Here is a 21231-nt window from a genome sequence, read left to right as displayed (position 1 = left end):
TGGGAAACTGTCACAAGAGGTGGACGATGATGAGACACAATTGCCAGAAAGTCAGAAGGAGGACCAGGGTGCGGAAGTGGAAGACGAAGAAGACGAGGTGGTGGAACACATAGTAACTGACCCAACCTGGCAGGGGGACATACAGAGCGAGGACAGCAGCACATAGGGGGAGGGAGGCGTAGCACCACAACAGGCAGGAAGAAGCAGTGTGGTGGCCGCAGACAGTAGGCGGGCAATCATTCCCCATAACATCAACATGACGGAAGTTGTCTTCCCGAGTCTGGTTGTTTTTTAAAGACTCTTCAGATAACCCCAAAAATTCCATTTGCACCACCTGCCAGGCCAACATCAGCAGGGGTAGCAAAACTACCAGCCTGACCACCATCAGCATGATCAGGCACATGGCAACAAAGCACCTGACTTTGTGGGCCGAACCCCAGGGTCCAGGAACAGTGTCGGCAGGTGGCACCACTGCTTCTTCCGCCATTGTGCGTGCAAGCCAATCCTCTGTTCATGGTGCATGTGAAGATTCCTCTTGCCATGCACTCATTTTTGCACACTCTCAACTAGCACCATCTGTTAGAACCCTCCTGTTAGTTTTTGCTATCTTGTGTTTTGTGGTCACGTGACCAGCTGCCTATATATTCCAGCTCCGCCCTTCTAGCTTTGCTGGACTTCAGTGTTTTTTGCCTGTCTCTCTATCTAGGTGCTTTGGTGCCTATCTCTGTCTAGTTCTCTTGGTCCTCTGGGACCTCTAGTACTTTTTGTCAGTTTGTCTTTTTGCTCTGCAACAACTTCTGTTAGGAGGTGTCCCATTTTTGTCCCAGTCCTTAGTTCTTTTAGGGACCCCTCCCTTTATTCTATAGGTCTCCGTTCAGACTAGCCGAGGACGAAGGCGGGTCTGTTCACAAGGAACAGGCAGCCCGCTACATCGTAGGGATTCAGCTTAGTCTTACTGTACGGATAGCATTTCCCATTCTTTCCTTAGTTTATGTTGCAGATAATAACAGTAAGTCCAGCCCAAAAAAAAAACTAAAAGGAAAGAAATTCGGGGATCAGTATGGTTTCCGTACTGGAGTTGGCTCAACACCTGCAGGGATTGTCTCTGGAGGTGGCCGAGCTTCAGCAACACATGAGTAGCTGTCTTGGAGCGCATTTTGTCGAACCCAAGGTAGGACTGTCTGATATTTTTTATGGTAAACAGCAAGATTTTTTTTCCTTTAAAAATGCTTGTTTGTTATATTTTCATTTGAGACCGAGGTCCTCTGGGAATGAATCACTGCGCATTAATTTTATTATGTCACTTTTGCGCAAAGAACCACAGGGATGGGCCTTTTCTCTCCAACCTAATGATCCATGTTTAAGTTCTGTTGAAGAATTTTTTTCTGCTATCGGGCTATTATATGACGATCCTGATCGAATCTCATCTGCTGAATCAGAACTTAGACGTTTGAATCATGGGTCAGATGATGTTGAAATTTATTGCACACACTTCAGGAGATGGGCTTCAGAAGTTAACTGGAATGATTCGGCGCTGAAAAGTTTATTTCTTGCTGGTCTGAGTGAAAGGGTTAAGGATTTGCTAATTGCATTCCCTGCACCTGAGACTCTGCAGGAAGCTATGCAGTTAGCTGTTCGTGTGGACAGGAGAATAAGGTCCAGGGTCAATGATGTAAAAACTCCTGTAACTTCAGGTCCTAGTTTCCAGAAAATCTGCTCTGACAGCGGAGAACCAATGGAGGTTGGGGCGATGTCACTCCGCTCTCAAGAAAGAGATCGGAGATTCGCCGAAGGTTTGTGTCTTTATTGTGGTAAAGATGATCATTTGATTAAGTATTGTGAGCGTTGTTTAAGTATAGAAAAAAAAAAGGTCAGTTACGCCCGAATAGCTTGTCTACGCTCTGCAGGAGAGTTCCTTTCTGGGTGTACTACTCTGCAGGGAGATTTGATTGAATTTCAGGTATTTGTGGATTGTGGTTCAACACTTAATGTGATTGATAAAGAGTTTTTGGAAAAACTTAAATTGAAATCCACACCTTTGTCATCTCCTATTTCTGTCGTTGCAATTGATAACACTCCTTTGAAAGGTATTACTCACAAGACTGCTGCATTTCTTCTCACTATCAATGGTGTTCACCAAGAAATTTTGGACTTGGTTGTTTTGGATAATTTGCCCTCTCCAGTTGTTCTAGGATTGCCTTGGTTAAAACTGCACAATCCTTTGTTGGACTGATCTACTAATGTGATTAAGTCTTGGAGTCCGAAGTGCTATGATAAATGTTGTAATGGTCGCATTGCGGCTGTGGAAAAAGCGGAATTACCTGTACCTATTCAAGATTTTTGGAGGGCTTTTTTGGAGGAGGAGTCGCAAGTTTTACCTCCTCATAGGGATTATGATTGCGCCATTGAGTTTATTCCGTGTGCTACTCTTCCCAAAAGTCGCTTGTTTAATCTGACTATCCCTGAAAGAAAGGCCTCGGAGGAGTACATAGAGACTAGCCTGGCTGCTGGTCACATTAGACCTTCTAAGTCGCCTGTGGCAGTCGGATTCTTCCTTGTTAAAAAAAAGGACGGCGGTTTACGTCCATGTCTGGATTTTCGTGAAATGAATAAGATTACTGTACGCAATTCCTACCCATTGCCGTTAATTCCTGACTTGTTTAACCAGTTAGTGGGAGCCAAGTGGTTCTCAAAAATTGATCTCCGAGGGGCATACAATTTGTTACGTGTGAAGGAGTGTGATGAATTGAAAACTGGTTTTAACACTCCGGTAGGTCATTTTGAGAATTTGGAGATGCCTTTTGGTCTTACAAATGCACCTGCTTTTTTTCAGAACCATATTAATCACATCCTGAGACCTTTGATTGGTAAGAATGTGGTTGTGTATTTGGATGACATTTTGATTTATTCACCAGATTTAGAGTCCCATTGGCAGAGTGTATGTGATGTTTTGCAGTTATTGAGTGACAATTCACTCTTTGCTAAGCTGGAGAAATGTGAGTTCGCTGTGCAGAAAATTAGTTTTTTGGGCTACATTGTCTCCAGCGAGGGCTTTGAGATGGACCCTGTGAAGGTTCAGGCTGTGCAGGAATGGCCTAGGCCTATTGGTTTGAAATCTATACAGAGGTTTTTGGGTTTTGCCAATTATTACAGGAAATTCATTAAGAATTTTTCTGTAATTGTTAAATCTCTAACCGATCTCACCAGGAAAGGTGCGAATCTGACCCAGTGGACTACTGAAGCCATTGAAGCATTTGAGTATCTCAAAGAGAGGTTCAGTTCTGCCCCTATCCTTATACAGCCTGATGAGAACACACCTTTTATGGTCGAGGTCGATGCTTCATCGGTGGAGGTCAGAGCAAGTTTTGTCTCAGGAGAACAAGGGTGGAGTACATCCTTGTGCCTTCTTTTCGAAAAAAAATTCGGAAACCAAACTGAATTATGATGTTGGAAATCGGGAGTTGCTGGCTATTAAACTTGCGTTTGAACACTGGCATCATTTTTTGGAAGGCGCTACATTTCCTATTCAGGTTTTCACAGATCATAAGAATTTGATCTATCTGGATGCTGCCAAGCGCTTGAATGTCCGTCAAGCTAGGTGGGCACTTTTTTTTTCTCGGTCTCATTTTTCTGTTACCTATATCCCTGATACTAAGAATGCTAAAGCCGATGCTTTATCTCGCAGCTTCTCTCCTACGGTCGGTGCCGAGGAGGAGGAGAGCATTTTGCAGAAAGGAGTTGCGGTGGCAGCTTTGGACTCCGATTTGGAGAATGGGATTCTGAATGCTCAAGATGATGCTCCATCTAACACTCCCCATGGGAGGTTGTTCGTGCCTAGAGCCTTTAGGAGAGATTTGTTTGTGGAGTGTCATGAGTCTCGGTTGGCAGGTCATCCAGGAGTTTCGGAGACTAAGAGACTGATCAGTTGCAGTTTTTGGTGGCCTGGATGGCAGAAGGAAGTCATCAAGTGGGTGCGTTAGTGTACTGTGTGTGCTAGGTCAAAGGCTTCACATACTCCTGCTGCGGGGTTGCTTTGCCCTCTGGAGGTTCCAAGTGCGCCATGGACGCATCTCACTATGGATTTTATTACTGATCTTCCTGTGTCTGAGGGTTTTACTGTCATCTGGGTGGTCGTAGACCGTTTTAGTAAGATGTGTCATTTGGTTCCATTCATTAAGTTGCCCGGCGCCAAGACACTCGCTAAGGCGTTTGTTAAGTAGATTGTCAAGCTCCATGGCGTTCCCACGGATATTGTTTCTGATAGAGGACCTCAGTTTGTGGCTCGCTTTTGGCGTGCTTTTTGTGACAGGTTGGGAGTTCATTTTCGTCTGGTTATCATCCTGAGTCTAATGGACAGACTGAAAGAAAGAACCAGGATGTTGAACAGTTTTTGCGTTGTTTTGTGGCAGACAATCAAGAGGTGTGGTCTGAGTTTCTGCCTCTCGCAGAATTTGCTCTTAACAATCATACATCCTCCTCTGCTGGGTGTTCTCCTTTTTTTTTGTTGCACTGGGAGACATCCGTCATTTGGTTCTTTTTCCAAATTGGGGTCGGCAGTGCCTGAGGAGGAGAATTTTTACAGTGATTTGGATAGAGTTTGGATTAATGTACGTTGTAACCTGCAAGAGGCTAACAAGAAATCCAAGAAGTATTTTGACAGAAAACGTAAAGAGGTTTTGTTTACTGTGGGTGACATGGTTCGGTTGTCCTCGAAGAACTTGCGGTTGAGGATTCCCTCTAAAAAACTGGGTCCTAAGTTTGTGGGTCCATTTAAAGTGCTTCAGGTTGTTAACCCATCTGCTGTCAGGTTGGATGTCCCTACTTCCTGGAAGATTAATCCTGTGTTTCATGTTTCCTTGTTGAAAAAGGCTGACGTTTCTAATAGGGACACCACTGTCACAGTTCCTCCTGTGGTGGAAGACGGTGAATATGAAATTTCTCGTATTTTGAATTCAAGATGGCATAGAGGGAATTTACAGCATCTTGTCTCCTGGAAGGGTTTCGGTCCCGAAGACAACTCCTGGGTAAGGACGGATAATGTCTCTGCTCCTAGGCATGTTAAAGCTTTCCACAGGAGGTTTCCTGATAGACCTGGGCCTGGAGGATCCGGAGGATCCTCATAGAAGAGGGGGTACTGTTATAACCCTCCTGTTAGTTTTTGCTATCTTGTGTTTTGCGGTCACGTGACCAGCTGCCTATGTATTCCAGCTCTGCCTTTCTGGCTTTGCTGGACTTCAGTGTTTTTTGCCTGTCTCTCTAGCCAGGTGCTTCTGTGCCTATCTCTGTCTAGTTCGCTTGGTCCTCTGGGACCTCTAGTACTTTTTGTCAGTTTGTCTTTTGCTCGGCAACAACTTCTGTTAGGAGGTGTCCCATTTTTGTCCCAGTCCTTAGTTCTTTTAGGGACCCCTCCCTTTATTCTATAGGTCTCCGTTCAGACTAGCCGAGGATGAAGGCGGGTCTGTTCACAAGGAACAGGCAGCCTGCTACATCGTAGGGATTCAGCTTAGTCTTACTGTAGGGACAGCTTTTCCCATTCTTTCCTTAGTTTATGTTGCAGATCATAACACCATCAGCAAGCACGTCCACGTCCTTGTCCCAGCGCAGCATTCAGTTGTCCCTACCCCAGTCCTTGGAACTCAAGCGCAAATGCACAGCCAACGCCCCACAGGCCACACTACTAAATTCACACATTTCGCGAATGCTTGAAATTTCTGAAACCTGATGGCAGCGGCCGTCCCTTGATATTCAATCCCAGCTGCCACTATTTCTCCCAGTGTGCCGTCCACGCATTACACAAGCACGTGCCCTCAACAAAGCAGTTACTGGGAAAGTCCACCTAACCACGGACATGTGGACAAGTGCTTGTGGGCAGGGATGGTACATCTCGCTGATGGCACACTGGGTTAACATAGTGGAAGCCGGGACCCAGTCGGACCTTGGGACGGAACACATCCTCCCGACGCCGAGGATTGCGGGCCCTGGGTCAATCAGGGTTGCCCCCACATTCTACAGCTACTGCACCTCCTCCTCTTCAGCACCCATCTCTGAAATGACCACATCAGTCACAAGCTGGAAGCACTGAAGCACTGCCTAAGCTAATATGCTTAGGTGACAAACCACACAACGCTGAAGAGTTGTGGACAGCTCTGAAAAAGCAGGCAGATCTGTGGCTCACACCACTGAACCTACAGCCAGGCATGGTCGTGTGTGACAATGGCCGGAAACTGGTGGCGGCTCTGAAGCGAGGCGAGCTCACACACGTACCTTGCCTGGCCCATGTGCTTAACCTTGTGGTTCAGCGGTTTCTCAAAACCTACCCGGAACTGCCGGATCTGCTTGTCAAAGTACGCCGCCTGTGTGCCCATTTTAGAACGTCACCTACAGCTTCTGCCGTCGTTGCCATGCTTCAGCAGCGTTTGCAGCTTCCGGCACACCAACTGGTGTGTGATGTCCCCACGAGTTGGAACTCTACATTGCAGAGATTGGGAAGGATTTGTGAGCAGAAGAGGGCAGTTGTTGACTATCAGCATCAACAAGGCCATCGGTATTCAGGTCAGACTCCACACATAAGAAGTCAGGAGTGGACATGGAGGTCAGACATATGTACCTTCCTCCAAAACTTTGAGGACTCCACCAAGATGGTGAGCGGCGATAATGCCATAACTAGTGTCACCATCCCGCTTCTCTGTCTTCTGAAACTCTTTCTGCTCACAATCAAAGAGGATGCATTACAAGCGGAGCACGATGAGATGGAGCAAGGAACCATACAGGGTGATTACACACAGCCCAGCGTCATCTCATCCCAACGTGGATTGGGTGACAATGAGGAATAGGAGGAGGAGGAGAAGCTAGTTTCATGCAGTATAGACGGTACTACCTGCACAACTGTCATACCGCCTGTTCAGCGTGGACGGCCTGAGGACAGGGAGGAGGAGGAGAGCATGGTCAGTCGTCCTCTTGGTGAGGACACAGAAGTCTTGCCTGTTAGCACTCTGGCATGCATGGCTGAGTTTATGTTACGCTGCCTTTCCCATGACCCTCGCGTTCTCCAAATTTTGGGTGACAGTCATTACTGGTTGGTGACTCTTCTAGACCCACGCTGCAAGGAGAACTTTCTATCTCTTATTCCTGAGGCAGACAGGTCTACTAAAAAGGGGCAGTACCAGAAGGCCCTTGTTGTGGAATTATTAAAAAAATTCCTATCTGAAAACGCTGGCGGCCGAGGTCACAGTTCGTTGGACAACCAAGGAGTACAGGTGAGAGACAAGCAACTCCAATCCAGCAAAAGCAGGGGAACACTGTCAAAGTTCTGAGACAGTTTTCTCAGACCCTCCCATCTTACAGGCCCTGAGGCGCGGGGTACTCTCACAAGGAGTACAAAGTTTGAAAAGATGGTGAGAGAGTACCTTGCCGACTATACCAACATCCTCCGTGATTCCTCTGTGCCTTATAATTATTATGTATCCAAGCTGGACACGTGGCATGAACTAGGTCTCTATGCCTTGGAGGTCTTGGCCTGCCCTGCCGCTAGCGTTTTGTCATAGTGGGCTTTTATTGCCGCTGGTGGAATTATAACTAGGGATGAGCGAGTATACTCGTTACTATTCGGTACTCGCCGAACAGTACGGTACTCGGGCTACTCGTCACTCTGCGAGTTTCCTTATGATTACTCACTAGGAGTAATGAGTATAATGTAAGTCAATGGGAAATGCGAGTAAGCTGCATGATTGTCTAAAAGCCGGCTGTAAAAAGCCGCCAGCTTTTAAACAATCACTCAGACCCATACTGCTTCCCATCCCGATCCTCCGCTCCCCCAGCCGCCTCCCATCCCGATCCTAAGTTAGGACCGGGCGGGGAGCACAGCACCAGGGAGCGGGGAGCGAAGGACCTGGGGTGGGAAGCCGGCAGTGAAAAGATTTCACCGCTGGCTTTCCCGTTTGGTGCTGCGCTCCCCGCTCCCTGATGTACGCTCCCCGCTCCCTGGTGCTTCACTCCCCGCCCGTGCCTAACTTAGGATCGGGATGGGAGGCGGAGGGGGGAGCGAGGAGCGCACATCAGGGAGCGGGGAGCGCAACACTGAACAGGAAAGCCGGCGGTGAAGTCTTTTCACTGCTGGCTTTCCCGATGGTTATTTCAAGTGAACAGCTGAGGTATCAGCTGATGATGATCAGCTGTTTATTTGAAGTAGCCGCGGTTCCCTCAGAGGGTTCATGTGAATTCATGCTTGACTGCATGAACTCACATGGACTTTCCCACGGCCGCACAGCTCAGCTACATCTCTGGTAGAGAATCTCTACCAGAGATGTAGCTGAGCTAAAGAAGAAGACTACATTGGACTACCTCGGACTGAAGATATTTTTTTTTAATAAAGATGGAGTCTCTAAGTGTTTTTTTGCTTTATTTCTAATAAAGTATTGTTTTCTATTTGTTGTGTTTTTTTTAAATACTTTACTAGAAATTCATGGCAGTCATGTCTAATATTGGCGTGACCACATGAATTTCGGGCTTAGGGCCAGCGGGTAATACAAAGCTGGCCCTAACCCCTTTATTACCCAGTGAGCCACCGCACCAGGGCCCTGGATGAGATGGGTACAGTGCCATAAAATGGCACTTCTATGAACGCGCCATTTTCTGGGGCGGCTGCGGACTGCAATTCGCAGCGGGGAGGCCCAGAAAGCTTGGGCCACCCTGTGCTGCGGATTTCAGCCCCCAGCTGCTTAATTGTACCTGGCTGGACACAAAAATAGGGCAAAGCCCCACGTATTTTTTTTTTTAATTATTTCATGAAATTCATGAAATAATAAAAAGAAAGGGCTTCCCTATATTGTTGTGTCTGGCCAGGTACAAATAGGCAGCTGGGGGTTGGGGGTAGTGTTGAGCCACCCCCGTAGTGTTCGAGTTCGGTTCGGTTCGTCGAACACCCTTGTGTTCACCGACCTGTTCGTCGAACTGTTCGTCGAACACCTTCGAACACCGTTAAAACCAATGGCAGGCAAACAAAAACACATAGAAACACATAGAAAACACCTTCAAAGGTGTCCAAAAGCTGACAAACTGCTCAGAAGACATAACTAACACATGGAAAAGTGACAAGTACATGTAGTCATGCGAAAAGAAAAGAGGTGGAGGAGTAAAAGGAGGGGGAGACACAGATATAGGCATGTCATGCCCTTCTAAAATCCAAAAAGTGAGAAGCCGACGCGGCCAGTCCATTCCTGCCCGTGCCACCTCCGTGTCGCCGGGTTTGTGCCAGAGCCGCGGTGGACCCTGACGGCCAGGCCCCCTCTCCCAATACTGGTGCCTGTCTGCTGGTGGGTCGAGTCAAACTAACATGTCGACTTCTTTTCGTGGACAATGTGATACGATCCCTTTGTTACGGACACGCCCATCGCTACAAATTCCAGATGAAGCACAAAAACAGCAGGAGCTTCAGCGGATATCAAGTGCTCCTTCAAGTGGGCTCTCCTCCACCTCAACTTCAACATCACAAATACTCCAGTCCTCAGAGGTGTCACCCCAATCGCACTTGCTTCCTCACAGCTCCCAAGTCTCCAGCTGCCTGTCTGAGTATGGGGTAACACAGATGGTTGAGTCTGCACAGCTGTTTACTCATACTATAGCCTGTGAAACGGAGGTCTGCTCCAGAACTTCTGTTAATCCAGATGAGGAAATGATCTGCACTGATGCCCAGAATCTTTATAAGTCGGATCCAGGACCAGATGAAGAAGGTTCTGAACATAATGTAGTCCCTCGTTCCCAAACTGTAACTCCTGTTGGTTGAGACAATGATGAAGACGATGATGAGACTCAAATACCTGATTGGAGCGACAACTTGACTTTTCGGTCAGGGCAGGAAGAGGTTGGCTTTGAGGACGACGGGTGTGATAACACACAGGGTGATGATGACAAGGTTGGAGATCCCACTTACTGTCAACTCACAGTCAGCCAGTCGATGAGGTCACCCGGGCCTTTGCCTGGCCTTGGGGATGTCGTGGTGGTCGGCTCCCTGGCCCGTACCCTGGGGTCACTCTTTAAAAGGGTGGATAATTGTTAATTTTATAAGAGTTCGTGACGCCACCTGTGGTATCTGGTGAGAAGCACCAGCGCTGCAGCAGTCCACTGAGGCCCGTGATAAGGCAGCTCGATGGTATAGCTCCCCACAGGTGGAGCTAGGTCTCAGGGCAGCGTATGCAGGGGGAATGCAGGACAGGCGAGACCCAGCTGGGTCAGAGCAAGAACGAGAATGGACACGGTAGTCACTTCAGTACCTTTTACTGGAGGAAATTCAGGCACATCCCGGAGCACTGTAGGGTGAAGGGTGCATATCAGGATCATCCCCAATGAGCGGGTGTAGGGCCTCCTGTTTCTTGCCTCTGCGTAGTAAGTTTCTGACCTGCCTGGAGCTAGGCCTAACTTTGTTTCTGTCCTGCGCTGGCTGACCTTGTGGTAGGGCCTTCTCTTGGAGTTCATGCTCCCAGTATGCGGGGCCTAAGCGTCTCCTGGCTCTGTTACGTATCAGCACCTTAGCGATCCTGGGACTTGTAGTTCTCCAGGGATTCCGGTTATGCCTTACTGGGTCATAGAGATCTCGGTAAGCTCGGATCCGGTGTCCAATAAATGCTTCGGGGTGAGCTGGTTAAGCTCCTCTGCCCCTTATGTACTAACTCGCCACTCGCCTTCGGCCTACTCGGGCCCTCACTAGGCTATACACACTAACGGCAGCTTGCCGCGCTTCACCGATCTTATGGCGCCGGCACACCTTAAGCTCTATCTGGGCTCCCTGAATCTAGCTAGCAGGAGCCTCGTGCTCCACTGCTGAACTATTAACTGAGTTCTCTAGACTAGACTGAGCTCCACTGCAGACTGACCTCTCTTAGGCTTCTCTACTGCAGGAACTCTTCAGAGGAACTGAACTGCCTAGCTCCACCTTCCCTATTTATATCCCTAACGGGCTCCCTCTGCTGGTCTGAGGTGGAAGGTGGAGATGTGTGAATGTTTATGGGGGCCTCTTGTGGAGGATTCCATCAATGCACTCTTCTAGGATCTGTGATACCAAGTGCAGCGGGGCGTCACAGATGCTATTGACGACGAGGTTAGGTTGCGCCTTCCTGGACAGAGACGGAGTACTGGAAGCACGTCAACAACTGCATCCTCAACCACAACTCTGCCTCTGACCACAAGTCGTAGTGGCTCTTCAGGTCGCATGGGCTCTAAGCCTTGCATAGCCTGGGCATTTATTCAGATCGATAAGGATGACCCAACTCATGTTATCTGTAATATTTGTCACCAAAAGCTAAGTAGAGGCCAAAAAATCCATAGTTTGAGTACTTCATGCATGTACCGTCACATGGACAAGAAGCATAAGTTGCCAAAAACCGTCTGCCCCATCTTGTGCATCCGCGGCCTCTTCATCCTCTGTGACTGGGGGGACAGCAGTCACACATGTTTTTGGACGCAGACCTGCCACCTCTTTACCTGCAACAGCCAGTGTGATTGGCAGGTCGTCAGTTCATTGGGAAGTGGAAACACCTGCTGGTGTTGAGCGCTCTCTGACATCGAGAGCACCACCTTTGGATCAAGGCAACCTAACATGTCCGCCTGCATCTTCCTCACAGACCGGCAGTTTGCCGGGGACACCCTACTCAACCCTGTCAAAGCACAACAGCCAGCCCTCGGTCCCTCAGATGTGGAAAAGTAAAAGACCATTTCCTCCTAGCCATGAGAAAGCTAAGAGGTTGAATTTCACCATCTGCAAGCTGTTGGCTACAGAAATGCTGCCTTTCCGCCTGGAGGACACAGTGGATTTTCGAGACCTTATGTCCGTCGCAGTGCCCCAGTACCAGATGCCCAGTCGGCACTACTTCTCAAAGAAAGGTGTGCCTGTGCTCCACCAGCATGTCGCACACAACATCACCGCTTCTTTGAGAAACTCTGTGTGTGACAGGGTGCATTTCACCACAGACACTTGGACGAGTAGGCATGGACAGGGGCGTTACATGTCGCTGACTGGGCACTGGGTAACTATGGTGACAGCAGGACAAGGGGCTGCTGTCCAAGTCTTACCATCCCCACGAGTTTTGCGTCAATCCTCTTTATCTCGAAGTTCCTCCACTGCTTCTGCCTCCTCAACCTCCTCTCAGTCCTCCACCTGCACCCAAAGCCTGTCTGGCAATGCCACCTGCTTTCTAACTGCGCAGAAGGAATCCTGCACACCTCCTTACTATGCTGGCAGCAGGGCTCAACGGCATCAGTGTTTACTTTGAAATGTCTGGGAAATGTAAGTCACACAGCTGAGGACTTGTGGTCAGCTCTGCAGACCCAGTTTTATGAATGGTTGTCTCCACTGGACCAGCAACCAGGGAAGGCCGTGTGTGACAATGCTGCAAACCTGGGTGCGGCCCTTCGCCGGGGCAATGTCACACACGTGTCTTGTATGGCTCACGTGTTGAACCTGGTTGTCCATAAATTTTTAGCCCACTATCCCGGACTAGATGGCCTTCTGCAGAGGGCACGGTCGCTGTGTGCTCACTTCCACCGTTCGCATCCCGCAGCTCAACGACTTACATCTCTACAGAAGTCGTTGGGCCTGCCAGTTCACCGGCTGAAATGCGATGTGCCGACACAGTGGAATTCAACTCTGCACATGTTGCAGCGACTGTGGCAGCACCGACAAGCCCTGGTGCAATACGTTCTGACGTATAGCCTGGGACTACGAGATCCAGAGGTGGGGCAAATCACGCTGCAGGAGTGGTCTCAGATCAGGGACCTATGAAGTTGACACACCCCCTGGGCCGTGGGGTACCCTGAGCCGGGCCGTTAGACGGTGGGGGGTGTAGTCATTGTGGCGGTGACCCGGTCCGTGACCCAGGGTGGTCAATCCAACGGTAATTTGTATATATGGATATTATAATGTCCGACTACGCCACCTGTGGAGTGCGGCCAAAGGGGCCGCCGCTGCGGAACAGTCCTCTGAAGCTGGTGGTTTTGCAGCAATGGTATTATTACTCACCACAGGAAGAGTGTAGCTTCAGGGCAGTGTGGGTGGATGATGGTGGTTGTAGTGCAGGGAGTCAGTAATGAACACAGAGTCCGTGTGATGCAGTCCCAAAATCTTTACTCACAGTTGTTGCAGTCCAGATTACAGGTTCCAGAGCAATCTCACCCGTCGTGCTGTGCATACTCAGTGAGGGGCTCAGTCCACCCCCAGATAGCTCCGGAGTACTTAGCAGGACCCCCTTCTGTGTGTCCTTTCTCTGGCCTTCTTCCTGCACCTCACACCCAGTGACATTTCTATCCGGTATCCTTGGGCCTTGGCGGGCGACTTGTGTTCCGTCCCCTGGGTCCTATGTGGCTACCTTCTTAGTGAGACTGGTGTGGACTTTTGCCTGCAGTACATGAAATGCTGCAGCCTCCGATTTCTAGTTGAGCCTTGCTGTTTCTCCTCTAGTTGAGGGACTGGTTCCCCTTATCTGGCCTGACCCCTCTACCTCCTGGTAGCAGCGGGAGTACGGGTGGCCTTCTGCACGGCCCGTAGCCCTAGGGTCCCTTCGGTTCCTGGAGCCTTCCTGCTCCCACTCCTCTCTTCTCTCCTTCAGTCCTGGGCCTCCCAGGCTAGGCCCTCCTCTGGAGCAGAGCTCATGCCGAGCCTCTGCTCCTGTCACTTTTCCACCTCTGACTGGCTCGCTCTTTCTTAGAAGGCTTCCTATTTATACTCTCCCTGTCATGTGCTCCCCTAAGCTGCTCCCCTAAGCACCCACTACATAGGACCCTCCCACCAGCTAGGGACCTGGGACTGTGCTCTCCCTTAGGAGCAATCTCGCCCTACCCCCACTGCGGGTATGTGTTGGATGCAGGTGTTAGGGTCCCGAGCCATACTCCTTCCTTACCTGAGGGTGAGATACCACACCTCTGGGTGAGATGCAGTAACTCTGTGGCGACTGAACCTTCAGGGGCGCCACACACCCTTCTGCACAGTTTTGAAATGGCGACGAAGATCTTTAGTGCTGACTACGATGCCATTATCAGCATGACTATTCCGGTGATTTACATGCTGGAGCGCGCATTAAACAGAATTCAGAGTCAGGTGGTGGGACAAGAGGAGGTGGAGGAAGTAGAGGAGGAGTCGTATGCGGAAGGGATAACATCTCCAAGGTCCAGACGGTTGGCAGCACCAAGGCGGCAGGCATGGGAGGGTGGGGGAGAGGGATTAACCAGGGTGCATGGTAGCAGCCAAACTGTTGAGGAAGGTGCAGGATCCGAGGAAGAAGTGGAGGATGAACTGGCGATGGGCATGGAAGACTCATCAGATGAGGGAGACCTTGATCACATTTCTGTTGTGCGAGGTTGGGGGGAGAGGGCAGAGGAAGGAAGCATGATTCTTACCTCGCTACCAACACAACAAGGACTTGGTCTTCCTGGATGCGCAAGAGACATGAGTGCCTTCTTGCTGCACTACCTGCAACATGACCCTCAGATTGCAGAATTCGAAGTAATCCCAACTACTGGGTTGCCACACTCTTAGATCCCCGGTACAAAAGTAAATTTGCCTAAATAATTCCTGCCATAAAAAGGGATTTACTCATGCAGGAGTATCTGCAGACGCTGTTGCAGAATCTTACATGTGCTTTTCCACAAAACACCAGTGGTGCACGAAGTGAATCTCACAGTTCTAACTTGCCAACCGTGGGACTGTCGAGTCTTCATTACTCAAACCGTAACAGTAGCACAGTATCTGCTGTTAACAGCAATTTTGTGGAATCCTTTCACCACTTTTTTAGACCATCCTTTGCAAGGCCACAGGAGACAAGAAGTCTGACACATAGTCAATGCCTAGAGAGGATGGTGCAGGAGTATCTCCAAGTGAACATCGAAGCCATGACTGTGTCACTGGACCCTTGCTCATTTTGGTATTCCAATCTGGAAAAATGGCCGGAGCTCGCCACTCACGCCTTGGAGATCTTGTCATGCCCTGCAGCCAGTGTTCTCTCTGAACGTGTGTTCAGCGCTGCTGATGGTGTGCTGACAGATAAGCGCATGCGGCTGTCCACTGAGAATGTAGACAGACTCACGTTCATAAAGATGAACAAATCATGGATTCGCGAGGACTTTTCTAACCTTGTGTTATCCTTGGGAGACTAAAAGCTTGAGGATTTGGTAATATCACCTCACCAACCGTTTTAAGCAACTGTGGGGCAATTGATGCCACTTAACCCTACAACGAATGACCATAAAAATCTACACTTTCACATACCTGGGGCCTTTTAGGCCCATGTGCAAATAACATGGAATAACTCAAACTCAAATGACAAACAACTATATACATGAAGAATACCTAGAGTTTCAAAATTCTAACTAAAGTAATCTTGCAGAAAATAGAAAACAATTAACAGGGCGGGACTGCGAGGCCCCAGGTATGCGTTTTATGGTTAAGTGGTGTTTGTGCCACAATTTTGGGAAAAAATGGAGACTCTTTTTGGAGTCCCCTTGCTGTGTCTTACGTGACGTTGGCATCGTCAATTCCAGGTGGGTTGGGTCGCCCCCCCCCCCTTTTAACTGTAAGAAACTACATACACTATGGCTTGTGGTAACACAGATGGTTGAGTCTGAAGAGCTGTTTACTCAGAGGTCTGCTCCAAATCTTAAGTGTCTGCTAGTCAGCGTAGAATTTTTAACTGCATCTAGCCTAGGCAATACTTTGGGCGTAGTAGCCCAGCTGCGAAGCAAGCTGCACCGCCTGTGTATCTAATAAGAATTTTTAAATGCATCTAGCCTAGGCAGACTGTGGGGACCCCCAACCAAACCCAGACGCTCAGCCCCCCTACCGCCCCCCTTTCCTTGACAATACAATAATGTAACTCTTACAACTGGATGGGTGAGGATCGGTCACAGCTTTATTAACTCTTTCTACTCATTCCATTAGAAAGGCATTTTATTTCTAAAATAATTCAGCTTGTTGCAGCATGCCCTGGGTCTCCACTCCAGCAACTTGGCCAACAAGTGTAACTCTCCAACATGTCCTTTCTATTTCCAGGCCACGGAGGATCCTGCGTACTCGTATGCAGGACTCTGACCCCCACCCATCACTCTTAACGCTTGTTCCACTCCGTTCTGGAGTCCTGACAGGAATATGTCCAGTCCAATATCCATTAAGTGAACACCGTCGGGCCGTATGAGGCCTGCTTTATCTCCTTCCAGTTGTCGGTGTCGTACCACTACACCGCCTCTGTCTCTTCTAAATTTTGCCATCCGAATATTTATTACCCGCCTTGTCCGTTCGATGGCCGTGATGTCTCGCGCACCTTGCCATACCGCTATCAGCACAATCTCTGACCATACTATAGCTAGTTTTGTGAAAAATTCTCTGAAGCGCTCAGTGTTTAGTTTCATTATTGCCATTAGTTATGCGCTCTTGTGATGACCTAGGTTGTTTCCCCCGGCCTGTATAACTAAGATGACCGGACATCTTGCCTCTCTCCCTACCTTGATTACCTCCATTAGTACCTGTGGCCATAGCAGGCCTCTAATACCTCTCCAGTTGAAATATGTGTTATGAAACTCTAATTTCCTCCCGCCTGGGCGGACTTTCGCCCTTTTTTCTGCCCAATATATATACGAGTGGCCTATCACCCACACTGTTGGCTTAGCGTCACCTGTAAAAGAAACAAACCACGTTAGGATAACAAGTCCGGTCTTATGTATCTTGCCAAACACATGGATCGCCATCTCCCCATCCTTTGAACTTCCGTTTCTGACAGTCCTGCTCTTGCTGCTTCCGTGGCCGCGCCTATGCTGAATGAGTGTGTCCCGTAATCTTTGGGGTGGTTCCCTGCCGATGTTATGCATTTATTAAATATAGCTTGGAACTGGTATCTTGATAATGACATTCCATCAATGTGTGATAGGAAGAAATTACTTTGTGATCTGACGGTTAGATATGTTTTTACTATTGTTACCCGACTCAGTGTACCGTTTGTGGGTTGTAGAAGTACCCAAGTGCCCCTGCCCCCTGGAACCGTTTTCGATTTGTGTATGCGTAGAAGTGTTGCATTATTGGCTATGACTACGTCCTGGTGTAATAAGCCTCCACTGGTGGTAATTTTGGATTGAGGGACTAATTCGCTTATGCATAGCGCCCCGAAGAAGGCGATCACAAATGCAGTTGACAGTAGTGTTGCTTCAAATTGAGAGTGTCATGTTAATGGTGTTAGGGATATGATGTGAGAAATCAGTTTTAGTGACACGGGACGGGACGAATACACTCCTGACTTGGCTGACCCCTTTTCCACCCTTTTATGGATTGTCTGATGATGAATCTTTGTCACATCTCCCCAATTCAGTAGTTGGAAGTGAAATGCTACTCTGGTCAGACACCGCTGCGCTGACGCCCCTGATATGCCCCTCATCGTTAGCTGGTGGAGAAATTCTATGGTGACTTGTGATCTGGCTTGTTCACATTGGTCAACCCGTCTGCCTGCTACTAGCCGTGTCTACTCTTCCCATGCCTTACCGTATGCTTGCCATATCGACGGGGCAACTGACGCTCTGATTAAAGGCATCAACTATTCGCCACTAGATCCCATAGGGAAGGTGGGCAACTGTTGCCCGATGGGTGGGCGTTGTGGAAGAGCTCTGTGAAAATCTGCCAATTTAATTGTTATAAAGCGTTAGCAGCAGCTTTAGACCCCTCAGCATAGTGGCTAGCGCGGACCCATACATTGTGTTTTAGGCACAGGAATGCTAGCCTGGGTAGTAGGGCTAGCACTGGGAGAGACGATGATGCCATCTTATTAATGCAGTGCGCTAGGCTGGTGTTTTTTGTTATGAAGCGTATATTTTTGTAAGCCAGGAGCGCGCCCCATATTTCTATTGCTAGCACTATTGGGAAGTAAAATTATTTTCAGGGCTAGATGCAGCTAAAAATTATTATTAATTTAAAAGCTGGTGGAGCTTGGTATAGATGGCCTAATACAATGAGTCCCACACACTGCTAGAAGGCCAGATATTTTTTCAGAGGTAGATGCAGAAAAAAACTATATTCAGTATGCAATCTGATGGAGGTCAGTATAGATGGACTAATAGAACAAGTCCCACACACTGCTAGAAGGCCAAATATTTTTTCACAGCTAGATGCAGATAAAAATTATTTTTAATTTGCAACCTGATGGAGGTCAGTATAGATGGACTAATAGAACAAGTCGCACACACTGCTAGAAGGCCAAATATTTTTTCAGATCTAGATGCAGATAAAAATTATTTTAAATTTGCAACCTGATGGAGGTCAGTATAGATGGACTAATAGAACAAGTCCCACACACTGCTAGAAGGCCAAATATTTTTTCAGAGGTAGATGCAGAAAAAAATTATATTCAGTTTGCAATCTGATGGAGGTCAGTATAGATGGACTAATAGAACAAGTCCCACACACTGCTAGAAGGCCAAATACTTTTTCACAGCTAGATGCAGATAAAAATTATTTTTAATTTGCAACCTGATGGAGGTCAGTATAGATGGACTAATAGAACAAGTCGCACAAACTGCTAGAAGGCCAAATATTTTTTCAGATCTAGATGCAGATAAAAATTATTTTAAATTTGCAACCTGATGGAGGTCAGTATAGATGGACTAATAGAACAAGTCCCACACACAGCAAGAAGGCCAAATATTTTTTCAGAGCTAGATGCAGACAAAAAATTATTTTGAATTTGCAACCTGATGGAGGTCAGTATAGATGGACTAATAGAACAAGTCCCACACACTGCTAGAAGGCCAAATATTTTTTCAGAGCTAGATACAGAAAAAAATTATATTCAATTTGCAACCTGATGGAGGTCAGTATAGATGGACTAATAGAGCAATTCCCACACACAGCTAGAAGCCCAAATATTTTTTCAGAGGTAGATGCAGAAAGAAATTATATTCAGTTTGCAACCTGATGGAGGTCAGTATAGATGGACTAATAGAACAAGTCCCACACACTGCTAGAAGGCCAAATATTTTTCAGAGCTAGATGCAGAAAAAAATTATATTCAATTTTCAACCTGATGGAGGTCAATATAGATGGACTAATAGAACAAGTCCCACACACAGCTATAAGCCCAAATATTTTTTCAGAGGTAGATGCAGAAAAAAATTATATTCAGTTTGCAACCTGATGGAGGTCAGTATAGATGGACTAATAGAACAAGTCCCACAAACTGCTAGAAGGCCAAATATTTTTTCAGAGCTAGATGCAGATAAAAATTATTTTTAATTTGCAACCTGATGGAGGTCAGTATAGATGGACTATTAGAACAAGTCCCACACACAGCTAGAAGCCCAAATATTTTTTCAGAGGTAGATGCAGAAAAAAATTATATTCAGTTTGCAACCTGATGGAGGTCAGTATAGATGGACTAATAGAAGAAGTCCCACACACTGCTAGAAGGCCAAATATTTTTTCAGAGCAAGATGCAGATAAAAATTATTTTTCATTTACAACCTGATGGAGGTCAGTATAGATGGACTAATAGAACAAGTCCCACACACTGCTAGAAGGCCTAATATTTTTTCAGAGCTAGATGCAGATAAAAATTATTTTGAATTTGCAACCTGATGGAGGTCAGTATAGATGGACTAATAGAACAAGTCCCACACACTGCTAGAAGGCCAAATATTTTTTCACAGCTAGATGCAGAAAAAAATTATATTCAATTTGCAACCTGATGGAGGTCAGTATAGATGGACTAATAGAACAAGTCCCACACACTGCAAGAAGCCCAGATATTTTTTCAGAGGTAGATGCAGAAAAAAATTATATTCAGTTTGCAACCTGATGGAGGTCAGTATAGATAGACTAATAGAACAAGTCCCACACACTGCTAGAAGGCCAAATATTGTTTCAGAGCTAGATGCAGATAAAAATTATTTTTAATTTGCAACCTGATGGACGTCAGTATAGATGGACTAATCGAACAAGTCCCACACACTGCTAGAAAGCCAAATATTTTTTCAGAGCTAGATGCAGAAAAATAATATTTTTAATTTGCAACCTGATGGAGGTCAATATAGATGGACTAATAGAACAAGTCCCACACACTGCTAGAAGGCCAAATATTTTTTCAGAGCTAGATGCAGACAAAAAATTATTTTGAATTTGCAACCTGATGGAGGTCAGTATAGATGGACTAATAGAACAAGTCCCACACACTGCTAGAAGGCCAAATATTTTTTCAGAGCTAGATGCAGAAAAAAATTATATTCAATTTGCAACCTGATGGAGGTCAGTATACATGGACTAATAGAACAAGTCCCAAGCACAGCTAGAAGCCCAAATATTTTTTCAGAGCTAGATGCAGAAAACATTATATTCAGTTTGCAACCTGATGGAGGTCAGTATAGATGGACCAATAGAACAAGTCCCACACACTGCTAGAAGGCCAAATATTTTTTCAGAGCTAGATGCAGAAAAATATTATATTCAATTTGCAACCTGATGGAGGTCAGTATAGATGGACTAATAGAACAAGTCCCACAAACTGTTAGAAGGCCAAATATTTTTTCAGAGCTAGATGCAGATAAAAATTATTTTGAATTTGCAACCTGATGGAGGTCAGTATAGATGGACTAATAGAACAAGTCCCACACACTGCTAGAAGGCCAAATATTTTTTCAGAGCTAGATGCAGAAAAAAATTATATTCAATTTGCAACCTGATGGAGGTCAGTATAGATGGACTAATAGAACAAGTCCCACACACAGCTAGAAGCCCAAATATTTTTTCAGAGGTAGATGCAGAAAAAAATTATATTCAGTTTGCAACCTGATGGAGGTCAGTATAGATGGACTAATAGAACAAGTCCCACACACTGCTAGAAGGCCAAATATTTTTTCAGAGCTAGATGCAGAAAAAAATTATATTCAATTTGCAACCTGATGGAGGTCAGTATAGATGGACTAATAGAACAAGTTCCAAGCACAGCTAGAAGCCCAAATATTTTTTCAGAGGTAGATGCAGAAAAAATTATATTCAGTTTGCAACCTGATGGAGGTCAGTATAGATGGACCAATAGAACAAGTCCCACACACTGCTAGAAGGCCAATTATTTTTTCAGAGCTAGATGCAGAAAAATATTATATTCAATTTGCAACCTGATGGAGGTCAGTATAGATGGACTAATAGAACAAGTCCCACACACTGCTAGAAGGCCAAATATTTTTTCAGAGGTAGATGCAGAAAAAAATTATATTCAGTTT

Source organism: Phyllobates terribilis, unplaced genomic scaffold (genome assembly GCF_046119375.1).
Source record: "Phyllobates terribilis strain yellow unplaced genomic scaffold, ASM4611937v1 Scaffold_3__8_contigs__length_932513732, whole genome shotgun sequence".
In the NCBI taxonomy this organism is placed as follows: domain Eukaryota; kingdom Metazoa; phylum Chordata; class Amphibia; order Anura; family Dendrobatidae; genus Phyllobates; species Phyllobates terribilis.
The sequence above is the reverse complement of the archived record's forward strand: the minus strand, read 5'-3'. Positions refer to the sequence as shown.